At 28.4% G+C, this 27,030-nt stretch overlaps 1 protein-coding gene across 2 annotated transcripts in view; it reads left to right on the top strand.

The window, feature by feature from the left end:
* Positions 1–27,030, top strand: part of LOC119664449 (transcriptional repressor p66-beta) — a 39,684-nt gene that overhangs the window by 966 nt on the left and 11,688 nt on the right. The gene's annotated exons all lie outside the window — the stretch shown is intronic.

The raw sequence follows: 27,030 nt of genomic DNA, 5'->3' as shown, positions 1-27,030 counted from the left end.
TTATACTTGTTAATCAAAATTTATATATCCATATATTTTTATATATATACATGCACACGCAGCTGTGCCAATTAATGCAATGATTTAGGTTTTTATTAAATATTTAAGTGGTGCACTTTAATATAATAAGGAGTATAAATAATTGTTGTTTAATGAAAAATTTATGAGTGAAAGTTGTCAGTGTGTTGTGTTGAGAATATTGGTTATTAAAATATAAACTAAATAAATTTTGGTATATATAAATTTTGTTGTTTGATTTTACGTCCATGAAAAATGATAACAAATTATTTTTAAAATGCCAACGAAAGTATTTCAATTTATCTTAAAAATTAATGTTCACATATTTGAATGTCATATGCTTTACTAAAATGGTAATTGGAATTTAAAACTTCTTACTAAACGCAAATTTTGTTTGAAAAGAGTATTCTCTGCAGTCGCGACAAACGAAATATGTATAAATCTGTGATGTGGCTGGCAATGCCTAATCACCTGAAGCGATTTGTGATTATGTACATAATTTAGATCATAAAACTTCTTGGATCCAATTTAAGTCTATTCACAGTACTTACCTGCATTGACTTTATCTAAACTGAGTTGAGTTCGTTTGTCGGTTTTTTTGGTAAAAGTCGAACTGGTATAACATCGTAGGACATTATATGCTGTGTATTTAAGTATGCATATATAATATAAATAAACCAGAACACATGTTCCCCAACAATAATAGAGCACTAGGATTGAAACTAAAGCTTAGTTCCTATTTGAAAAGAAATCAAATTGTATGTGTTAGGGAAGCTTAACTACATATTACTAATGTATGTATATACATATTTACATATAATTACTTTAAGATGCACTTCTTAAACTCTTACTTAATTTTCATTACACTAACTAACTGAGACTGTTTAAAATTTGTTCAATAAATGAAACAAGTTTGATTTATAATAACTATGGCATTGTATGGGATCGCATTTCGTAACTCATGTCGGTCCTTATATAATTTAAATGTAGTTAAGGTAATATCGATATGGGTTTCGAATCACTCTTAGTTAATTATAGATCATACTTATTACAATTTAATTAATATTTAAACTATACTCGAAAACTTCATAATGAAAGGCGCTTATTGAAAAATCCTGATTGTGTGTTTCGTAATCTTGGATTCAAAGGCTTCCTTATATTTTTGACTATTTTCCATTTTTAAATCTCTTAGTTCTTATTTATATATTAGGCCTCCACAAGAACAACTATATAACAGAACTTGCAAATAGCCTCTTCGTCGTAACATATTATCATTATTTATGAAATTTTATTTTATAAAATTCTCATAGTTTGTTTTTGAAGTTAAAATTGCTTACGCCTTTCCGTGTAGATAAATAATTATCATAATTATGACAAAACAGACCATTCCTTTTGTCATATGGACTTTCAGTTAAAAACATAGATATTTTTTTTCGTTTTTTTTTGTTTGTGTATTATTTAATAAAGTTAAACTTCAGGAAATCAAATGTCATTAAAATTTAGTAATTTTTTTTTGCTGTTTCTATCGCAGCAAATGCATACGTGGTAATAAAAATTATACATAATAAAAAAGAACTGTAAAGAAAATAAATTGCGCTACTTTAACGGATTTAATTTCACTTTGCTTACTTCGTTTTAAAATAAAATTCGTATCTAGAAGAGCTATAAAAACGACATACAACATACAACTAGTGCATACATATCTACCTACTTACCCGCTTCTGCGTCTGCGGATACACAGCCGTATAAACATAATCACATGCAAACATATCTACACTAAAAAGTTTACGACGTCTCATCGAAATTTCTAGCATTGAAAACATTAAAGAGTGCAGTCACAGCAACAGAAAAGCAACAAAACGGCAACAGAATTGTGGCAGCAGCTCAATTTCTGCGCGATACATTACGATCTACAAAATCAAAATATGTGTACATTTATTTAACGACACACAAACAACACAAATAGCAACAGCAACAGCACCAGCAGCAACAACAACACTAACTGTACACTACAACCCAAAACAAGAACAGCAAAAAGCAAGCAGCAAGAAAAAAAAATCAAGAATTTACGCTCTCACAATTGGTTTATAGAGTGTGGAGCATAACTGAAAATTTGAAAATGTTGACCCCATAATAAATTAGATTGTATAATCAAGTTGATTATGAATATACATTATTATATTATATTTACTAATGTTTAATACTAATAAAAAAAAATTCTCAAATTTATTATTGTTAATACTTTAAGTTTTTGTTTGTTTTTGAAAATGAATTGAACATTTTTTTATTTTACTTGAGTCCCACGAATTGTCCAAAAGATTTCTACATGCACTCACACATGTACATATGTGCGGCACTTATAAATAATGCTTACCTTATTCACTTTATGTTATGTGTTGTCTCATTTGGTCTAATAACTCCCTCATACATATAGTATCTTTCTATACAAATGTGTGTGCGTATATATATATATATATATCGGTATGTATATGTGTCTGTCGATACATTTCCTGCTTCTCTACGAAGCTTTAGACTTTCAAAAAAAAAATTTGCTATATTGCCTCACATTTGCATTGCATCGCATCGCATCGCATCACAATCGAATTGAATTCAATTCAAGTAAACTCTACATATTGCTTGTTGTTGTAGTTGTTGTTGTTGTTATCATAGCTGCCGTTGTTGTTGCAGTAAAAATATTCATATATGTTGGTGGAGTTGGGTGGTAGGAGTGTCAACGGCAATGATGGCGGCTGCAGCATGTGAGTAACTTCTCGTGCGTGCGAATCCACATCAACATCCACATCCACATCGACATCGACGACTACCTTATTCCAATACATTAATATCTCACCCGGGGTTTAATGCTAGGCAGAAGGTAGACTATTTGGTAGGTTCGGTTCGTTCATCGTTAGTGGTTCTGGTATCAGAATGTGCTTCTCTGGATACAGACTTGCCGCTTACCAGCGTTACTGTTTTTGTTGCTGTTGCTGTTGCTTATGATAATGTACGAATTTTGTCGGGAGCATTTTGTATTGTTGCAGCACAAATCTCTGTGAGAAGTACAAGTGTAGTTCCTGTTACTATTGCTTATAACAGGAAATGTATGGTACACATAAAATTATGAGTACATTTAAGTGCTCCATATGACTGCATTGATGTTGCCACCAATCATTGCCAATGTGAACAATGTTATGTATAAAAAAAACTCACTGAAAACTCTTGATGTGCAATATTTTTTTGAAAATAGTTTATACATACATATATTATAGAAATTGTAAGATATGTGTCAATTAGTTACTTATTATACTTTCATATTGAAATTGATTTCGAACTGATTTTCGGCTTCGCTAGCAACTATGACGCCATGCCGTTCGGACATGTTCCATAAATAGTGCAAATGATAAAGCCGGGCGTGCACATAGCACGTATTCTAAAATTGTCGCTTTAATCAAGCACAACATTGGTGCGTCTGACCTTATAAAACAGTGCCGTATTAGTGCATCCAACATTTTTCTGCAGTTCATTCGAAGGGGAGCAATTATGAAATTATTAAGTTTTCTGCTGCCGAAAGGGTTGCGTATAATTTTGGTTAGCTTAAGGACTTTAAGACTTTACCATATATTCGTAAACGCACACAATAATATTTCATTGGCTTGTTGTTTACTTACATTCATCCTTTCGCATACTCATATAGGTATATGTAAGTTACAGCGCAGTAACAGTCCATGTTTCTTAATAACTATAAGAAGTTGTGTTACTCACTGTGTTTAAATCATCTTTGGCAGTAGAAAAGAAAGGGACTGAGTGAATGAATGTTAAAAAAGATGTCCAAACGTTTGCAAGGTTAAAAATGTGAGTTTTTTATACTGTTGTTGTTACGTGTATTATTGCAAAAAGCGTTAGCATAAAATTGTTCCAATATAAATACACTACTAAGTGCATGCTAAATTAAGGGAAATGTTATGTGTTGATAACACACAGAAGTGTTGGAATTTGCAAATTTTCAATCAAGTTGAATTGGATGCGTTGTAATTGTCTAATCGAAATTGTCATAAGTTGTTTAATAAATTTATATCAATTGGACCATAAATAAAAATAAATAAAAAATATTAGAAGAACCTAAACTTTTTTTATCTTTTCAATAGAAATATTAATTTTCGCATCTGTTTTTACTTGTTTTATTATTGTTTGCATTGAATGTAGTAAATATTTGATTTTCAAAATTTAAAATTATTTTCAAAAATAATTTAACGGACTCTTGATTTTCTAAAAATTTTTGTAAATTTACTTTGTGCGGAATATTTAGTAACCGATAGTTGAATTCTTGTAAGCACAAATCCCGTACTATGTATCTAGAATTTTCAAATAAAATCTCTAATACACGATAGCCGATACAACATGATACAGAAATAATAAAACGGTGATTCGATACTAGTTAAGTGTTTTTAAACGTTCATTATGAAAAATTCTACCAAAACTAATACTGTTAGCCTTAAAAAATTTTTTTTATATCTTTATTATCTCTGTTCTTATCCGTTTGATATATTGGGTAGATATAACCACTTTGGCATAATAGTCGACCCTGAAAAATCAAAATTATATTATATGTTGTTACTTTTTACATATTTACCAATGGATTTTTTACTTCCAATTACTATTCTATTTAATCTTTTTTTATTAAAAACATTTGATTTTATTCAACTTTTTTTATTAAAATTTTTTTTAAAAATAGTGTTTATCCACATTTACATTAATACCAACATATAATTATAGTTGACGTTACCTATTAAATTTTAATACGCAAACTTCTTTGTTCTATTTTACTACAGGTGCAGTTTATAAAATCCATATCAATATTAAATTTGGTTTAGTCAAGATTAGCTCAATTCGCAGACACCCTAAATCTGACTAATATAGCGTGATTGTCATATTCATCAAGCGGTATTATACACCCACAAAGATTAAGAAGTTGTTAACAGTGAAATATTAAAGAAATTGATAAATTCTGTGAGTTAAAAATAGCTACCTCATTATTAAAGTTCTGTCGCAGAGCTGGTACATTAACTAAAACATTAACCCCTCCCCCTTTTTTAACTTACTTTTAACTAAGAAAAGACTAAGAAATGTGTTAAAGTAGCATTTTCTTTACATTATATCTGTGTCTAAGCCATGTAATTCTATTATATTTCATATTATGGTTTACTATCTTATTCATCGAAAAAATATATGTTCCGCATCGTTTTTATTACATTTACCGAAAAACAATTTTTTTAAACGACAGTCGCCTGATTCGCCTTTCAATATTTGGTTTCAGTCGCACTACCCATCGCTCTTGCCATTTGCAATTGTTCGCAATTGAATTACTGCTGATGTATAATATTATATCCTCCTGCTTTATTCCAATTTTGTCAACATTTAGTGCAGATACGCGTAGTAGACAAAAACCACTTTAAATGTAAATTAGACTGAACTTAAGTATTTTAGAGCAGGTTAAACATCTGATAATATGTATACATATATTTCTATTCCATATATTATGCACTTCCAGACAACCTATAGCTCTTAAAATAAGTGCACAAATACATCTGTTTGAAAAACACTGCCGTGTTTAGGAAATCTATAATATAATATATAGATGTTTCTTTTTTCCTTTAAGAAGACTTTAAAACCTACACTGTTACCCATTTTAAAACTAACTTAACCAAACTCTCTTCTGGTGAGGGACCCCCGACAGCCAAATGTCTCCAGATGAAAAATTGGCATCGAATTTCCTGCAGAAGTTAAGAATAGTAGATATTAAGTCTGCATTTTTTTAAAAGCAAGACAGAAAAGTTTAAGAATGGAACTATTGTCATAATCATTTGTTTTTCACTATACACTAGCTTAAGCTTATGAGTAAAGCAGTAGATCTAATGCAATTGATGAAGTGGTACTCAATTTACTAACTAAACTTCATTTTACTCATGCAAAAATAAAAATGTGCTCAATTCTAAATTTTCCATACAAATATTTATGTTTCCAGTTCACTTTTTCGCAGTATTCATTAAATGCAAACAAACTTATTTCATTCTTGCATATTTGTTTTTTTTTTTTTGTATATATTTATCCTGTAGAAATTTTTACATTAACCATAAATTATAAAATGTTGTTTTTTAAGATAGGTATTAAAGAAATTAATAAACAAAAGAAAAAACTAAACTTTATAGAATGTTATTTGCGATAACTCAGAATATCTTGTATATTTACTAAATTTGCACGAACACACATATTGAAACCGAAACTGGGTTCTGTTATGGAGTAGATATACTCGTATACTCGTACATTCTGATATCATATTTATGCGTACATCTGCACGCAGTGCACGCAACATTGCTTTCGTATGACACCCACGCCCATATTCAATTGCCCAGCGAACAACGAGCCCAAATACTATCTGCGGTTCATCCACCAAAAATTTCAAGTAGCTGCTCCTGTTGTTTGTTTGTTTGTCTGTTAAAAAACGAAAAAATAATATGAAACTTTCAACCGATTACTACTATATGGTCGGAGCTGGGATACGATTGCGGGTAACATGGTGTACTATGCCTGTTTGGAAGTGGGTGTTATGTGGTGCGAGTTACGTGTTTTTTTCTTTTTAACATTGTTTATACAACATCGACTTACATAAGGATAGGAGAGAGTAGGATGTGCAGATGAGCATTGTTTTGTGTTTGTATTATGGACCAAGTGCATTGGTGGCACTTATTGCGTTTCACTGTCACGAGTGTCTTTAAGTTAATTTATCGATTTATTTTTCAAATATTAGTTGCCTTTATTTGCGTTTATTACGACTTCTGATCAAATTTTTATTTATAATCAAAAATTAATATTATAAATGCTGTTTGCTAAGAATTAATGAATAATTAAAAGAATATAAGTTACTTCATTTAAATTTTTTTAAGGTTTTTTAGGATTTTATAAAATACAATGCAAATACCCAATGCTTCCCATGGCCCTCCAATTAATTTAAAACATACTTCAACTAATGCGGAAAAGTAGTTTTTTAAATAAATGAACAAATTCACTAAATAAACATTTTATTATCAACTAGTTTTTCAACACGGTTAAAGCTGTATGATGATGTGCAGTTTCTCCATTATTTCTATCTGAGTTTCTCCATTATTTCTATTTCTATCTGTTAATATTACCAATGTCTTATAGCTTGCAAGTCAGTTATATTATCTTTGATCTATCAAAGGCGTGTATGTTACTAATTTATTTGTTTAGCATAACAAACTTATGTACGTTCAAATATCATATATTTTCCTTTAAAGTCCATATTTTCTATTTATAGTATACTACGAATTATTTTCTTAAATTTTTTTTTATTTTATTTACTACAAAAACGAACTGATACATATTTAAGGTATTCATAAAGTTTTTATAAATTCACTTTCTTTACAGACTATATATATGTATATATGTGTTAAGTTTTACATAGCTATCAAAATTTGCTCAAATATACTGAAGTTTGTAAGACTATCTGTTTGCAAAGAATTGTCCATTTGCCTTGGTTATGTATGTATGTTGGTAAAAAATATTTATAGTGATATATTTAGATCGTTCTGAATATACTAATAAATATATCTCTTTGATAGTTTAGTATATTATGTATTGATTTGCTTAAATTATTTATTTGTTTCACAAAACACGAATAATTGTCGAATTAACATGACTCTCCGATACCCTTGTACAGACATAAATTTTTGCAGTGTTAATTCCGTTGGTTGAGTAGAGTGGTTTTTTAGATAATTTGTTAAATTTCCGTTGTGGATAGAATTAGAGTTTAGTTAATTTTGAAAGTAGCCACCAAATACTCCACTGTATTTCTCTACACTCAGAAACATAATTGTTATAACTGTTGTAGAAACAGCAATTGCAATAGTAATAGAAATAGGAAAAGCATTGGGTTGCACAACAACAGAATATACAATACTCGTATTACAACAGCAACAAAAATGCATTTAAAATAAACCTCAGTGGTGCACTATAAGCAGTCTAAAACTCTCACTAACCCACCTTCTAAAAGGCTGTGGGTCAAATTCCGACAATACAACATCATACAACATAAAATTCGCAACTATCTACACTCTCGCGGTAACTGCTGCAGCAGATAGACAACAGAACGCAATAATGCGAATATGTGTATGTGTATATATGAGTAAAATATCTACGCTTAGATGTGCTCATTCCTAGTTGCCACACGATTTGACAGTAGGCAAAGGCTGCATGTGGTGCCGTTGTACTGTTGTGCTACACTTTGCATAGCATTCACAGGAGAATATAATATGCATACTTGAATACACTTACTTCGAAACACCAGGAACAGATTCAATAGAAATCTCCCCGCTGCTCAGCCTTGTTACCCACCAGCCGCTCTTTCTGTCTGCTCGATTGTATGTATGTATATCCATACTAGTATTGCCATTGCTATTGCTGTTTTTGTTGCTATTTTACATATTTCTGTAAACATTTATACATAATTCCTATTGACAGTGGAACAAAATTAACATCACATTTTTGAATACTGCAAGCAAAACAAATAAATGCAAGGTTATGTGTGTTAATTTCAGATACTCTTGAGTCTCATAGGGATTTCATCAAGCAACAATCCCACATGTGACATTTACTTGTATGAACTATAATACAAAATATGCTTTTCATGTCTTTTTTTATCTAATTAAAAGTATTTTTAAATGAATTTATATTTATAATTTTTATTCCACGGTCGGCACAACTTCACGTTTTCTAAATCAAAAAACTGCGACGACGCGACGCAATACACTACATCAGCAACAACAATAATAACAGCAACAGAAGCACAACACAACAACAACTTAATATAAAATTTTATAACGAAAATCTACCCTTCTACTTTCTCTCACATCCAGGACATTGGAAAAGCCCAACGCGTCGTTACACCCCACCATTCCATTTTAAGTAACATTACCCCAACTGCCTGCCACCCTTACTGCACAATGCCATGCTTATACTTCATACAATGTTTTATATTTTATATTTTATACGTATATATATACAAGCAATAACCTCTCGAACAGGCAGCCAGCCTCCCCGTTAAACACCCAAAAACAATAACAAGAAAAACACATTCACAATAAAAAGAAAAACTTACTTAAGAAAATTTGGAAATTTAAAAATTTAATTTCCTTAAGAGAAAATTTTCAGTTGTAGCTTTGTATGAAGATAAAAAGAAGATCGTGACTCTGTGAATAATAGTTTTGTTCCACTTTTACATTTGTTTTAAAATTTTAAATAACATTATTTTTCTAAGTTTCTGCTTGAAGTACTTGCATTGCAGAATTTTTGTGCTTAGAAAATCGACCATTTTAAGTCGTTAAAATGTAACGTGTTTCTCTAAAATATGCTGAATACTCATGTTACCGCTTCCATTGAAGTCCTTTTTGTTCGTTGAATATATGGGCATATCTATTAAGTCCAGATAAGAATGATTTTTAAAATCTTCAAATAAATATGTTCAATTCAGAAGAATCATAATTTAATTTGTTCAAAGGATGAACAGATTGAATAATTAAAATAATGTGAGTTTAGTCATACATTAAATCTTAAATTTAATAAAGCGAACCTATAGTGTCCCTACTGGTCATCCTATATGGTGGCCACATCCGCCACCATATTAATAAGATAGACTTGTCTGCAATAAAAAATTGCAAAAATATTGTGAATATCTAAAATAATTATGTATTATGTATTATTTAACAGTTACTAAACTGCATGAACTACATGATGTGTATCAGTTCCACTACACATTAACATTTAAGCTTTATTGATATGTGGTTCTGTCCTATTACAGTGACAATGTTCTTGAACTTAAGTATAGATTAGACCCATATTTCTCATGTCATTCCAACACCTCCATTCCGTTAACAATAATGGGTTGTCTTTATTTTCTTAACCCAAATCTCACTACTCATCCTTATTTCCCACCATTAATATTCATTTAAAATTAGGCAGTATTTATATTCAATTTCAAATGTTAATTATTTATCACCAAACAATTTTAATAAAGTATTTTTTGCAGGTTAATTGGTCAAATCTTTTGTTTTTTATATTGTTGTTAAAAATATAAATAATAATTAATAAAAAAGAAATCACAATTTTGTTTTGTTTTTTCCGATATTTCGACTTTAGTCTAAAGTCATCTTCCGGAAACTAAACATTATATTCAATTTCAATTAAATATTTTGTTAATCAATCACTTGGTATAATAAATAGTGAAACTACAATATGACAGAGACAGCCTCTGCAGTCTCTGCACAAAAATGTTGCAGGCATGTATCAGTTAGTATAATTTGCAATATATTAATTTTTTGACAATCACAGGACATGAAGACATAAGATAAGCGGAGCTTTCACTTTCCAGTTCAAAATTAATCTAACTTCAAATCTGTTTATATTTATCTGATCTGATCATATATATTTTTATAAGATCTGTTTATACAGTTTAGCATTTTTGTTGTCGGTCATATCTTTTGTTACTTAATAAACATAAATTGTGAAATTTTTTCTAAAGATACAGATTATGTTTAAGTTAATGTGTTAAGTACGGTGGTATGCAATATCTATTTAATACGATTCAGTTTAATTTCAATTATTTTTAAATATTCGCTTCATAATTTTTATCCTGAGAGATTTCAAAAAATATTTAAAGCTTTTAAAAATTCTCTACTTTTCCATTTCTATTTAAATATTAGTTTGCTTTTATAGAAAAATCTCTGTAATTTTTTTTTGTTCAATTCAGTATTAGGCACATTGCCGTATCGTTAACAAATTTTATTTTGAACAGAGAAAGAACAACGCATTTGTACATTGAATAAAATATATATGTATAAATGCGAAAGATGGAATACATATATTTTAGATACATGCTGAGAGTACCGAAAGTACCCACGTAACTGTAAGCATCGAAATAAGCTAAAAATTCAAAGCATGCACTGAATTGCAAGTTTAAACATTTGAGTTTGGCAATTCAACGAAACCAACTCTGGTACACTTTCACCCCATTACCCTGTTTGCTTTGCCTACATTCCTTATGCCATTTGCCATATCCTTACTATTGCATCCTACAATAACTCCCAATTTTGCAGTGATGCCTTGTAAGCGCGTTTGTCTACAAACGAACCGAAATTCTCGGATTCCGTTGCCGAATTCCTACCTATGTTAGTGCAATTGTTGCTGTTTTCATTATTGTTGTTGCTCTGATTGCTTTGTAGTTGTGTTGTGTACAATGTTGGCATGTTGGCGTTGTCCAAGCTCTCACCTACACTCCGCAATGTAGCTAAAATTTGGCATTACAGAACTTAACTAAAACTGAAACTACCTACTACTGCCAACAACAAATACCTAACCAGCTAACCAATCCACCTACCTTACCTACCCATGACTGACCTGACATACCAATATGCCACATTGCTATGCATTGACATACTGACAGCAACATAAAGAAAAATATACACACTTTTATACTGCTTAGATAGTAGCTTTGTGAGTGTTTGGCAATGAGTTTGCTATTTTGTGTTTATACTTATTGTTGTTGTAATTATTGTTTATATAATTGTTGTAGTTGTTATTGTTACTGTAATATTGTTCTATTTTAGTTGTACAACTACAATTGCAGCCTAAAATAACGAAATGTGCATACATATATTTACTACAATAATGGTAGTAGTACCAAAGAGCAATCAACTATACACCGAAACTAGCAACTATAACATCCTAATCACTACTCTTTTTTTGGAGCCTCCCATATAGGCTTTAGAATTCATGCCAAAACAAAACTCCGCATTTGAATAGTTGTGGTAGATGGGGTAGGGGTAATCATATGCCTACTTGATGGCTGCCTATGCCATATAATGTCGAGATCCAGATTGTACATTAGAACATTCGTGGTTGAAGAGTTTTATCAGTGCCAATCATATTTAGCCATTCTCCAATACAAAACGGCTTTATTAATTTGATCTAAAATTATTTGAATTATGCAAGTTTACACATATTTCAACATATATGCGTAAATGGTCTTGCATACATATAAATATACGAGTATACATTTACATATTCGGAAGGTACCTGCTGCGTATGCTTTTAACAAACAAACCTATGTTATGCGGTATTTGTATTAAATTAATTATGAGTAGATACACAATCCTTAAACTGAAATTTAAATGGTTAATATTATTTATTATATATTAATTTTGCGTAAAGCCGTATAGTATAGTTAAAATGTTGTATATATATATTGAAACGTGTATAAATTGAAAAAGTTTGATTCAGAAACAATTTTTTTTTATTTTTACTACTCTAAATATCTAAGATTAATTTCTATTAAAATGAATTGACCGCTGTGGTTATATATAATATATACAAAAGCACATCAATAAGATAGATAAGAAGTAAACAAGATTCTTTAAAATCAATTTTTTATTTCTCTTCTGGAACTATAAGACCATTCATTCCTAAACAGCTTCGTAAAGTAGCTTTTGACACAGTTCATGGTTTAACTCATCCTGTAGGTATATCAACAAGTAAACAGTTGAGAATTAAATTTGTATGGCCAGAAATCAGACAAAATGCTTTAGCATGGTCAAGTAATTGTTTATCCTGTTAAAGAGCCAAGAAATAACGGCACGTCAGACTCAAGCTTAATAATATTGTTGTACCAAGTACTAGGTTCAATCATATACACATTGATCTCATGGAACTACCAACAGTTGATAGATTCAGGTACTGTCTCGCAATAGTAGACAGATTTTCCCGTTGGCCAGAGGTTATACCTATAAAAAATATCACTACAGATGCAATAGCATCATCTTTATTTGACAATTGGATTTGGATTTATCAACCAATTCGGATCAAGGTAAGGTACTCAGTTCGAGTCAGTTCTATTCACTGCAATGACGAAACTAATTGTCGCTTCCCGCATTAGAACAACACCATACTATCCAGCTTTCAATGGTAGAGCGCATGTACCGATCATTATGAGCAGCTCTCATGTACCATCAAGTTCCAAGTTCCTTGGATACAACGCTTATCAAAGAAACACGTGTGTCAAAGAAGACTTAAATGTACCATCCACAAGTCCCTTGGATATACAACGCTTATCAAAGAAGCACACGTGTCAAAGAAGACTTAAATGCCTTATCTGCAGAATCTTTCGTTAACGAAAATATGTCAGTAGATCTGCAAGTGTTCGTTTAAAAGTTAAGAGAACACATGTAAAGCATCAGACCAACTCCAACGGCTCATCACACAAAAGCTAGAATCTTCATACTTAAAGATTTACAAAAAAGGTTGTTCAAAAACAACTCGAACCACCGTATTCCGGAACACACAAAATTATGAAAATAACGAATGACAGAGTATTCAAAATCGATGTCAACGGTGAACAAAAGTCAATATCAATATAAGGACTAAAACCAGTATTTAAAGTAAAAAATGATTTTTCGACAGATATGAAACAAAAGCTACCTGCAACGCCATCTCCACACCAATGGGGTTCAGGCATGCACCGACCTAAGAAAACGTTCTCAAGGTTGAAGAAGAGATCGTTCCCATGTGATTGCACTAGATCACTTGGTGGGGATGAGGTGGCTGTGAGTGTTATTTATAATTTGTTTCGTTCGCATGGCCATCTGTTGTCAAAAGGCAAACAGCCGGTAGCAGATGAAATTGACAAGCAAAAAGAAACACCTAACTTAACGTTGTTGTAATCATCATTATTTTTGTATCATCATTATTGTTCTGTTAATTGTAAAATAAAAAAGTAAAACCAAAACACGTATTTTTCCTAAAAGTGCATTGTGTTATTTTATTTGATATTATATATACTGAAACATTTCTGTTTACTTTGGGATGTATTTTGTTCACCGTATGTTTTATGTACGACATAAATTCAAAATCAGGAACTTAGTTACCAATATAGTAAATTGTAAATTCCATCATTTACATATAATATTGAAACATATGTGTAATTAATTCCATCAATTATTTACATTATAGAAAGGTATATCTAATTCGTTATTCCAAAAGCAATATAGTAAAAACAATCAATTTTGAAAACAGCAACTGAAATTGATAATATAAAAACTTGCTACCACATCACCCATACTGTTGTAAATATCAAGTAAACGAATAGATTTCGAGGGAGTGATTGCTTAAACAAAAAATTGAGTCTAATAACTGCAGTGACATACTATACATACATAATAATTGTATTAGAATTGTATTTCGTGTAAGTTAAAATTTATTTATTACTTTATATGTTAATTTATAGTTTTATAACTATTGCTAAATTAAAATTTGTATCATTAAATTCGAAGATTTTAAAACATTTGAACTTCTGAAATCTTTAGACTAGATCGATTATAAAACGATCTACATTAAACGTGTTGTGGAATTAAGTAATCCTTAATTACACTTCTTAGAAAATAAATAAGTATTCTCTACTGCTCTACTCAAACAAAAAAATTTAGAAACGTCGAATAATAACGTCGAATAAATAATTCTTTGAATGGTGGTACTTTTAGCATTTTATATATAAGGTTTGTCGATTTTAATATTTAATTTATATGAATTATGATATAATCGGATTTTTTTTTAGTACAGGGTATATTGATTGTGCTATTAGCACAACAGTATTTATAATGTGTTAGTCTCTAAACTAATAATTGCAGTCAAACTTATTGGAATAGAATATTCTCTTGACTTAGTTATTTATATCGAGATTTCAAAATGTAACTATAACTTTAAAAGATATATTACATACTATATATATAGATTTTTTTGATTCAGGTTAGCATAAAAAAATAACTTTACTATTTAAAATTGGTAAAATAGTTATATTTCCTTTCTTTTGTGCGGTTAATCTGTGACTAAAATATATATAGCTTTATATTTTAACAATCAGTTTTCAATGCTTTGTCCTAGTGCATTTTTCCATGGTGTTAAGTGGTGAAAGGCTTTGAATATACCATTCTGATAAATGTTTCAGCTTTATGAAATTTCGGGAGCATTATGTTCTGGCAAGTTTCTACTTGTTAATGATGGATTCGATTAACATATCAACTCTAAATTATTTTTTTTACTTAGTTTTCACTTAAACCAAACTCTAAAGGACTGGAGAAAGTGATTCATTTTAAGTGAAACCTCTATTATAAAGCAATAAACTTATTGTTCGTAACTACGAATGGTATTATTTTAATTGCATGTAATTACTTATCAAATTTTTATAAAAGTGATTGTAAACAGCTGTTTCAGATATTGCCAAAATCTATCTGCAGTAGACCTTGGAAATATTCATCTAATAAGTTTTGAACTGCAAGCACTAGATATCGATCTACGTCAAATTTGAAACTGAGACTATCATGTTACCATGTGGAGCCAACGTTATTAACGAAGTTGCGTTTTTCAAATTTAGAGTATTGGTATACTCTGTGCTGTATCTGTTTTAAACGTTTATTTTTGTTTAGACAAAATGACTTTTCTATTTTTTCACTTCGAAATTAACTGTTCATAGTTTGCAGGCAGATAAATAAGATATAACGGAATGCCCAGACTTAGAACTGCAGAAAAAATTTGAACTTGCAAATAGCATTCCCATTGGAAAAATATAAGTTTTATTTATAATAGATTTGTGGTTTGATTTGAATTTGTAGTTTGGTATTAAGTGAATAAACTTTCTTGTTAAATAAAAATCATATTGGTTCAGTTTAACTGAAAGTTCGTTTTAAGCAAAAAGTACTGTATGTTATGTACAAACATTATAATAAAAATACAACATTTTAACCATATTTAGTTACAAACACAATAATTAATTACTTTGAAATTAATTTGCATAATATATTTAAATAATTTGAATTATTTTTATATAAATTATGCTTAAGCTTTCTTTGGTACACAAACATTGCCATAACATTTATTGCACTTCGTGTAGTGCAGTGCAGCACTTGAAAGTGTTGCAAATGCGAGTGCGTGAGTTTGCATTATAGATTTATTTGCTTCAACTCACTTGGCGCTGTTGCTACCATCACCAATCCACTATCTGAAACACCAGACCACTACCATTGAGCAGCTACCAACAACTATAAATATAATAAGAAGCACAACCAGAGTACGAGTACCGGGTACCGAGTACCATTAACAAAACTGCAAGTTTTTGTTTTGTACTTTAATTTTTTGTTCTCTATCTATATATATTTATGCCTGCCTCTGTTGTACACATAAATATGAATATATGTATTAATGTAAAATATGTAGATAGATATTTATTTACATATGCATCTAGAATGTCACTTCGCTTAAATCATCAGTAGTGTATCTTAAAGATCGATTCATGTTTTTTTTTGCTTTTAGGAAGAAACAAACATATTTATTTATTTATTTTATTATTATATAGATAATACATCTTTAATACAATTTAGTTGTATATAAAGGCTATATGTTATAGACTTATTTTCAAAAAGAAAAAAAAGTCCATATGTTCAATTAATTATATATATGAGTATATATGATGATTTTGTTTAAATATTTACATCATCTGCTGAATATGATTTCAGGTCCATTATAATTTATATGTACATTGTATTAATTGCCCACAATTCCAATCCTTTGACATACAAACGAATATTAATTTTATTTATTATAAATTATTTAATGTAACACTCTCTTTTAAATAGATAGACATATATCTAAATGTATATCTGGCTGGATACACATGCATGTGCACATATAACTATGTTTATTGCGATTTTTTCTGTTGTTTTTGTTTTTTTATTTTATTTTATTTTATTTTTTTTAAGTGTATCGGTGTACGTTAAGACGTAAGTTTGTTTTTACGTAGAACGCAATTTATTCCCTTGTTTCGATGTCGTGGCAATAACAATAGCAACATTAGCAAGCGGTAATAGCAGCAGCGCAGCTTGAACAACAGCACCAACAACAATTGCGACAGTCCGCAAAGCAGTTAAACCACTTTATATAATGTACGAACTAACGTAGATACTTAAACAGTGAAACAGTGAAAAAATGTATTCTTTGAAATATATGTACATATATCAGTACATATATTAGTACATATATCAAATCTGAACATAGCAAAGCATCTCTAACTGTAATTAGAAGTTGAAGTTGAAGTTGAAATAGAAGAAGTTTTCATACATCATAAAATATGTTGGTTGTCTTTTATTTAACTGTTCCGAGTTAAATGATCAAATATGATCTTAACTGCACTGCAAAACTATTATTTCAATGAAACCGTTTTTTCTGGAGATACATTAACTGAGGAGGTGCTTATAAGATTACATAGAAGCATTTAATGTAATGTAAATACCAAATGGAAAAATGTGTATACAATATATATATATATGTATGAATGTATTAATAAGAAATATTGAACATTTCAAATATTATTTATACATTATAGGCACGTTAAACATACATACATGCAAACATACTATGTACTTAAAAGATCATGTGCATAATATTATGTGTTTATATGTATGTATTTTGGCAATTTTTCAAATTTAATATAAACATGCTAAAAGTTAGCTTCTCTCAACTGTGTACACGCTTGCGAAAACCTTAAAATTTATATACAACATATATATGATCAATTCATATATACATATATAAATATATAGTTTAAGATATGTATTTATGCATACGAAAAATGATAAAAAAAATATTTCTTATATATTTTTGTTCTTTATTTAGAAGTTTATATTGTGCATATGAAAATAACTTCATTTAAAGATAAGAACAACAAAATTAGATGTAAAGTGTGTCACGTTTGCATTCTAGTGAAAATGTGTACCCTTAACAACAAAAATATAAATATTAAATGAAATATACACATATATTAGGTCCAACAGCTGCCTTTTTATATATGAAGAAAACGGAAGTAGCGCAAAAATAAAAACGTAAAGGGTGAGCAACTATCTAAAAAATATTTAAAATTGCTAACAATTTGAAGGTTGAATATTAGTCCAACTATTTCCATTGCTATTTTTAATGAGTGATTTGGTTCTGTTAAATTATTAATCAAATTACTACATAATAAAAAGCAATTATATATGTATATATTTGTTTGTTTTTATTTTAATATCATTATTTTAATTTATAATATAAATAAATTTCTTTAGACACTCCGTTACCTTTATAGTATATAATTTTCGCTTTAAACATTATTATTTAACATAATAATGTTAACGGCATTCACCAATATATTTTGAGTAATATTAAATGCTTCTGAATGTCATCATATTTATATCTCTTTCAACCAATATAGGTACATCCATAACATCCAACCCAAACAAGTTTGAAAAATATTATTCACTTTTTCAATAGTGTCGTCATGTAATTAATTCTGCAGTTGAATATTTTTCACGATTTCACAGTAAATTTCACCCTTAAATTAAACCTTGAAACTTTACTGTTAGATGCCAAGCGTATAGTGATCACATCTATAAGTTTATGGTCTATTTTTTTTTCTATGCTCTCACTTTTTCTATCATCCATGTGCACAGGCATGTTTATAAAAGCCAATTAAATATGAAATAATTAAGTATATACAATGCACGAATAACTTTTTAATAGTATTGCCAGATATATTCAGATAATAAGTCAATTAGATTTTTCAATGCATAAGCTTTACTCGCTGCTGTAATTATTATTTTATAAATCCAATTTTAATAACAAGCCGTTTAATGAAAATTTATTGTAAAACTATTATTTACACATATGTTTTGCCAAAGTATCTTAAATCCACATGTTTATGTTAAATATTTCTAATGATTCTTTCTATTTGCTAAATAGATACATGATGTATATAGGTGCATATGTATGTATAACTGTGCATATGCATATAAAATGTTCATATCAATAGAGTAGACATTTAAAAAAATTGAACTTTAAATAGTTATGTATCTCAGTGAGTGCACACGTATCCATCTAATGAGCACATAAGAATTAATCAAATTGCATGCAACAGTTGTATGACCTCGTGCTCGTCCTCTTCTTCGTTTTTATTATTAACAACGTACGACAACAAAAAATGATTATTTTACTTAATTTCAGCCTTGAACTAAGAATGTGTTTTGTTTGCGTTTATTTATATAATTTATTATTTTTCTTATTTTAATACACACAACATTTTAACATATGCATTCGTGTATGTAAATATGCATAGGCACTGGCACAGGCACATAGTATGTACGAGTATGTCTTCTATATTTACTTAGAGTTATTTCTGTTTATGATAAGAAATTCATATGAACACAACACGTATTTGACTTCGTTACTTTGCTTGGTGTATTTGTTGTTGATCCGGTGCTAATGTTTAAATGAGTCACTTCTATGTAAACGAATGTATACATTTTTACTTAATAAATATAAATATTTATATATAAACATATGTATATATAAGTGCTCTATTTTTAATATAAAAGTTGTGAAATTACCGAATTTCTAAAAAGTTTTCAACGCCTATGGCTTCGATTTGGATTTTCTTACTTTGAACTGATAAGAAATCGAATTGCTTATTTATAATAATAGATTTTAAATTGAAATTTTATATGAATTGATATTCTGCTGTGTGATTCTGCTTTCATCTTCTGTGTCTTTGAATCTTTAGTTTTTAATTGAATTTGGTGCATTCCTTTATATTATTATTAATGTTGCTTTTAAAGGATGTCATTATGATTACATGATTACAATATAATATTTTCATAAATATTTTGCAATCCAAAGAAATTCGTAAATAAAATCTTAACGCACTAAAATATTCAATTCAACTAGGAAATATATTATTTATTATTTGAAGTAATTATTTTTTTATGTATATTTTTATTAACATTTAAAATAGTTTAGATGAGAAAAGTTTTCTATAGAAAATATTTCTTATTTTTTTTATTTTTTTTTTGTTCTGTGTTTTCCCCCCTTAACTGCTGCTGTTTTGTTGTTGTTGTTGTTGTTGTTGTTGTTGTTGTTGTTGTTGTTGTTGTTGTAATATGTATGCTGTGACTCTCAAGGTATTAAATTCGTTGATAAGTAACATAATTCTTTTTTTTTGTCATTATTTTATTATAATTTTACTGTATATATATGTAAATGTAAAGTTTCGTTAAAAAAAGATATTAGAATGGATAAATATAAATAACAGCTATTTTAGTGACAAAAAGTCTTGCCCTTTATTTATTATTTTAAAATCAGTTTAACTTTAAAAAAATTTGTTTTATGTTATTAATTTCGTTTCTGTCTAACATATACAATATGCATCAATATATATTAAATTTTAATTATTTTTTCTATTTATTTTATTCAATTCAAAATTGAAAATGAGTTTCCTCTTAAGTATCGGTCTTTTGCATATTGTATTCTCAGCAATCACACACGTTCTTCGTGACAGCTTAGCTAGCTGGCTGCCTTGCTCTGAATTGAAGACGATTATTGAGGAAAGTGCTCCTTAGTGCGCTTGACATCAGGTACTCTTTCATGAGAGATCTCTAACCTTTACAACGATTAATGATTAGAATTAATTTTCGAACTTATAAAAATATTTTTTATAGTTGCAGTCCCGTACTCTATTAAAAACATAAAACACTCTTGTTTTGTATTCAATTTTAAGTAATACAGTCAACATATGTTATGATTCACAGAAATTTCAGCTAAAATATGCGTTTATCAATAGCTAAAGGAACTATTAAATAGTTGAAATAAGATAATTTTGCAAATAACAGTAATCTTTACAATTTTTATTTTGAAATCTTTGTAAATGACTTACAACTTCAATATTGTAAAATGAAAACCCTTTCTAGAAATGGTGTTTGTCATATCTGTAGATGTTAAAGAGACTACATGAATTGTTTTTTAACAAAGCCCATGAAAATGTCCTAAAAAAATAACTCATAGAAATATTATGATATATTTGTGTTATTTGTTTAGTAATCATCCATTAATAAAATATTTTCCAATTCAACTGAATATTAAAGTTAAATTTTTTCATATTTTTATAAATTTGCTTGTTAGACACATAACACATATGCCTTTACATATAATATATAGTTATCTCAGAACATACGATTAATGTAACTAAGATCAAGCATTCTAAATTTTAAATATATGTATTTTGTTTATCGGTTTTATTCTGTAAATTTAAGCAAAATTAATATTTACATATGAAAATAAGATGTAAACTTTATACTCGAGCTAGATTATTGAAAAGTTAATTAACTTTGAAAGAAATTTCAGCTAACTCTTTAAATATTCCATTACTATCATCATCTTTCTATGTTTTTATTTGTATATATACTTTTTTCGATGTATACTCGTACGATGTTTGTTGGCAATCTTACACTAACATTTTTTGCTTAATAATACTAAAAATAATAATTGCACTTTTATGAAATCTTTTAAAAATAAAGTTTACAATTAAAATTGAATTGCAAAATTAAGTAAGCGCAGCAGCAATTAAAAACTTTATAAATCTTTTTACATAATAAAATGATTGCATTTGCTTGCTGAAAAGTGAATGGTTACAATAGGTGTTAAAATGTATCTTGCAACTTGTCGCGTTTTATCTTAAAGTCTTCTGGCCAGGTTAACTCTATGTGGCCGGCCTGGCCAACCACAAAAACTGACGGAATATATTTTCTGTTCTCTTTTCATTTTTCTTTGATTTGTTTCAATTAATTAGAAAGTAATGCATATCTTCGGATTTCTTTAGCGATTTGCCTCACCCTGTAAATATCTTCTAACACATTGGCTAAAAAAAAAGTTAATTTGCTAAAAGTTAATTTTAAAACACCGAAATTAAATTTTAAATTAAAAAAGAAAAAAACTTCAAAAAATTTTAAATTAATGACTTTCAAACTGGTTTTCGATAGCGACTTGAAAACAATTTCATGTTGCAGTTGAACTGTTTGTTGCTGTTGTTTTGTTGTTTTGTTGTTTTGTATCTTGTTTTTGTTACGGCTGTAATACTAATATACAATAACAACAATAACGAAATCAGTAACAACAAAAAATACAAAGAAAAAAAAAATAACCAGAACTGGCAATAAACTTTTATTACAAAATTTTTTCAGATAAGATTTTTGGTTAAAGTTAAAGTTAGAGAACTGAAGAAAAGGGACGGACGACAGACACGGAGACAACGATATAAGCGAACACATCTATGTATATATAATGGAAGTTAAATACACGTAAATAAAGTGATGATCATACTATGATTAAACGTTTGCGAATGTATTTACATTTCCGAAAACTGCCATAGATAGACATAAATTATTGAATTAATATAAATACATATTTATGTAGATAATATACGCTTTTGCGTATATATAATATATAACGTAGTATATATACGTATTTTAATTAACGATAATATATATATACATAATGAATACATAACCACTTGTTATGACGTTAATTACTTAAATATTTACGCATGTAAAGAAATTTGAATTATTATTTGAGATATGATATTTTTTGTTTGTGATCATTTTTAACGAAATTTAAAAATTGTGAAATTAATAAGTGTTTGATATGCAATTAAAAAGAAGTAATAAATGCTTGTAATATATCTGTTTTCTTATTTATTGTATTATCTTCGAGTATGACGGCACCTGTTTACATATCTAAATGCATGCATAAGTATGTTCATTGGTATCTAGATACAATTGTTGTTGTTGGTTCTCATAGAAGCATACGTTGTGTTTAAACATGTACACCTAATGCATTTTGCTTTGCTTTGCTTTACTTGTTCATAAGAAACTTAAATATCTTAACCAAGCGAACACATGCTCGGAATGTAGAAACATACACACGTAATATATGTATGGAGAAATGTATCTAAACGTTGTGTATTTAGTATATTCGGCTGTGCTTCCTATATAAATGTATGTACATATATATATATTTACAATTTGTGTATGCTCAATATAGATATAATATTGTGTAGATATATAATTATATTTACATAGATGTTGTTTTGCATATAAGTATGTATAATTACATACGCGATGTGACGGGGAATTACATGCGGTAATGTTATTTATGTACATATATATTAAAATGTACATACGCATATGTATGTCTGTAAATTCTTCTGTATATATTATGGTACTATTTATATGTATTTGCACACATCATTGTAAAATATATATGTCCTGTAGTGATTGTTTATTTACGTTTGTATTGTATATACTTTCTATATATATATCTATGTATATATGTGTGTGTTTTATGTATATGTATATATGTTTATTGAGTCCGTATTCACAGTTCTATGTGCATGTATATTCATTTAGGTTACAATTATTTCTTTTTAATATTGATGTGTGAAAAGTTTACTCCTTATTTTTAAAATGAAGTTAACCTTTTTATTTGCAGTTTAATTCTATGATAATTTTTCAAATTCACTACATCTTCAATGAAGATATATTTATTTATGATGTAGTATTAACAATAGAATTATTTACTTAAACTATAACATTAATTGTTATACATTAATAAGTTTTGCTAATTAAAAGCAGCTTAACATTATAAATTATCCCAAAATGTATTCCGACTATACTATAAAGCAGCCGTTGTTAATAAAATCTTAGCTAGAACGTTCTTCATAACAGAGACTCTACCTAACTTAGTTAATCATTTTAAGATTAATTTGTTTTCTACATATTCCTTTTATTTGTAAATGAAATTTAACAATGGTGGTTTAATATACATTTTTGTATACAAATATCTCTATATCACTTGGTAGTTTTGATAACTGATGTTATAAGAATTGTTACCTAAAAGATATTATTTCAAATTTCGCAATAGATTTTGTTTTGGTGGTTTGCCAAATATGGAAAGTCAAAACAGCATTTTACTTTTATATAATGAGAAATGCTATTCAATAAAAAAAATACTTGATTTCTATGAAAAAGATATACATATTAACAAAATGCCAGTGACAAATTGCTTTACAAAATATATTTTCTATAATTTTGATGTGATACAAACGTTGATTTATGTAGACTATTGAATCGATTAAATTTTTTAATCACCTGAAAATTCTTTTTTTTTGTTTTTTTGCATTTGCTGTTGCATTGTCATTTCTTATGTTTACTAATGCTTTTTAACTCAACTCAATTGAAATATATATATTATGCAGTAAAAAAAACAAATTGAAGTTCTGGAACTTAAGAAATTAAAAAAGCAGAGGGAAAATATTTAATATTTGTAAATATTAAAATTTGTAAATTTGAAAAGAAAGTAACAAAAGGCTGCACTTATTGTGCCAAGTTTTATATTTAATAAAGTAATTATAATTATTTCTGTTATATAATGTTTTAAAATTCTACTTTTTATAGTGTATATAAGTAATGTAATATAAACAATTAAAGCATAATTTTAAAAAGTATACATAGCATTGAAAATACATAGCATAGAATAATGTAAAGAAATATGGTACAATAGTTAATCCAATAGGTGGAATAATTCCACACTGACTATACCATAGATAAGCATTTTAATTAATTGATATGATTAGTCATAAAAAAAAACTCCCCTTCAATTTTATACTAATATAGATATAGAAACACTGTATGGATGCTATTGGTAATTGTTGAATTATCTATCTACCAAGTGTAGAAAATAATAGTGCATACCAGAATTTAGTCACATTGGCTTAACATGCACATTGAGGACAGTACACAATGTAAATTTTGGTCAATTTTGTTCTTCATTTTTGTAAAAAATCAAGGAAATGAGTTCGTCGAAAAATTTGACTATTCCTCTCTAGTAATACAGTAATAATACAGTAATTTCTATTGCAATGTACATATTTTCTATTGCAATGTCATTTAATGAAACCTATGCTAAATATTTCCCAACTTCAAAATACATTAGAAATACAATTGCACGGTTAAAAATAAATGCTATATTTCTTTTTGTTTAATATTTAAATACAGATATTACATTTTGTAAAAAAAAAAAATGTACATATATCAGTAGAGTCTAAGATTAATAGGTGGTTTCTAAGTTATTAATTTTATAGCACTTGACTTTGAGTTGAAATTTTTACTCTTTATTGTAATTTTAATTTTTTTTTTTAACTGTTGTATTTGTGTTCATAATAATATCATATGACATACATAAATATTTTTTTTTGTTTTTATAGGTATTGTATTATGTGTGAAAAAGTTATTAATAGTAATATTTCCTTATTAACCAAAAAGTACAGTACTAATTAAAATGTGATAGTCAATACAAGTAAGTTAATCAGTAAAAACCTAAGTAACAAAAAATAATTCTATTTGAAATCTTATGATTGAAATTGATAAATGTATTACAAGTATTTGTATATATATACAATGTAATTGTATTTAAATCTATTAGGTTGTTACCTCATTTCATGTTTATTCACCTCACTTTACCTTAAGTTTTTTGTTAGCTCGTTTGCTTGTTTGCTACCTTTTTAGAGGCATCATAGTGAAATCCATTCGCATGCAAGCTTACATACATATATCTATAAATATATTTATATATAAGCTTTCAGGTGGCTATGTATGTTAAGATGTGGGTATGTATAAAAAAGCACTTTTGCCATTCAAATTTGTTGCTGTTGGTTTTGTTGTTGCTTTTCTTAATTTCATTTGTATATGTTGTCCCAGCATATTTTATTATTATTATTTTTTTTCGAATTTTCTATAAAATTTTTGGTTTTTTTTGCTAACTGATGCTGCTTGCTGTTGTTGTTGTTGTTGATGATGTTGATGTCTGTCTATAGCTCCACTTTGACTCTGTACTTTTTATTTCTTTAATTTGTTTTCAAACGCCGTGCTACTTTATAGCTTGGCTATGTACGAGTATTGCGAATTTGGCAGTGAGAAATGCCATCGTGCATTCATTCTATCCATCTGTGGTCTCACGTTGCCGCCGTTACATACTGCCTGCTTGCCTTTTACTACTATTTTTCGCATATTGTTGTTGTGCTGATGCTCCTGAATTGTCTTTTTTAGTCTTTTTATTTATCTTTATTTATATGTATTGTATAAATGTACTCATACTTTTGTTTTTGCTTTGGTTTGCATTTTTGTTTATTGTTGCTGTTGCTGTTGTTGTTGTTGCTGCTGCTGCTGTTTGAATATTTTTGTTATAATGTATGACAAAAGATAAGATTTATACCTTTTTATTTTTCCTGGTGTGGTTGGTTGGTTGGTTGGTTTGGTTGTGTTGCCATAGACATAAAACGATTTGAGTTGTTAGCGCTAGAGTAATAAGGGTTGCTAGTAGAGAGGTCAGTGCAGTAGAGGTATGCAAAGTTATACAAAGTTAGTTTCTTTTAGAAATCTGTTAGGAATTAATAGTAGACGACTAAAGGGTTATCAAACGATACACTATATAATTTGAGATAATTAATATGTGCAACAGTTAACTAATTTATGATATATGTTATGTATATAAACTCATTTCATATTTTACTACGTAGGTTTTATCGTTGGTTAAAATCAGCTAACAAGTTTTAAAGCGCTTATTCATCTTTACCACACCAACACTGGTACTCACTTAAAGTTTAAACAAATACAAATGCTTTTATTTTGTGTAAACACACCACCACCCCATCGAAAATATGCACAACTGTACTTTTGAGTTTGCTTTTATTGTGTATGGTTTTGCGTTGTTCTTATCGGTAAAGATACATTACTTTTTTTTTTTCTTTCTTTAATGTTGACGTTTTCATACCCTATATTTAGCTATGCGCGCGTTAGAAAGCTTGCACAACACACAAATGTTAAGCGTCAAGTGCATTCGTTAAAGTTTAGTATGGTGATTAACTTTTTGTTTATTAAAAAAATTAAAAAAAATTCACGAAAATACTTTAAAAAATTTTTTTTAATCATTGTTTTAAATTTTAAAACATCCTAAAAATGTTTTAAATTGCAGAAAGTCTGAAAG

Source organism: Teleopsis dalmanni, chromosome 1 (assembly GCF_002237135.1).
Source record: "Teleopsis dalmanni isolate 2A chromosome 1, ASM223713v2, whole genome shotgun sequence".
In the NCBI taxonomy this organism is placed as follows: Eukaryota; Metazoa; Arthropoda; class Insecta; order Diptera; family Diopsidae; genus Teleopsis; species Teleopsis dalmanni.
Note: the sequence above shows the minus strand (reverse complement) of the source record. Positions and strands in the feature narration are given on the sequence as shown.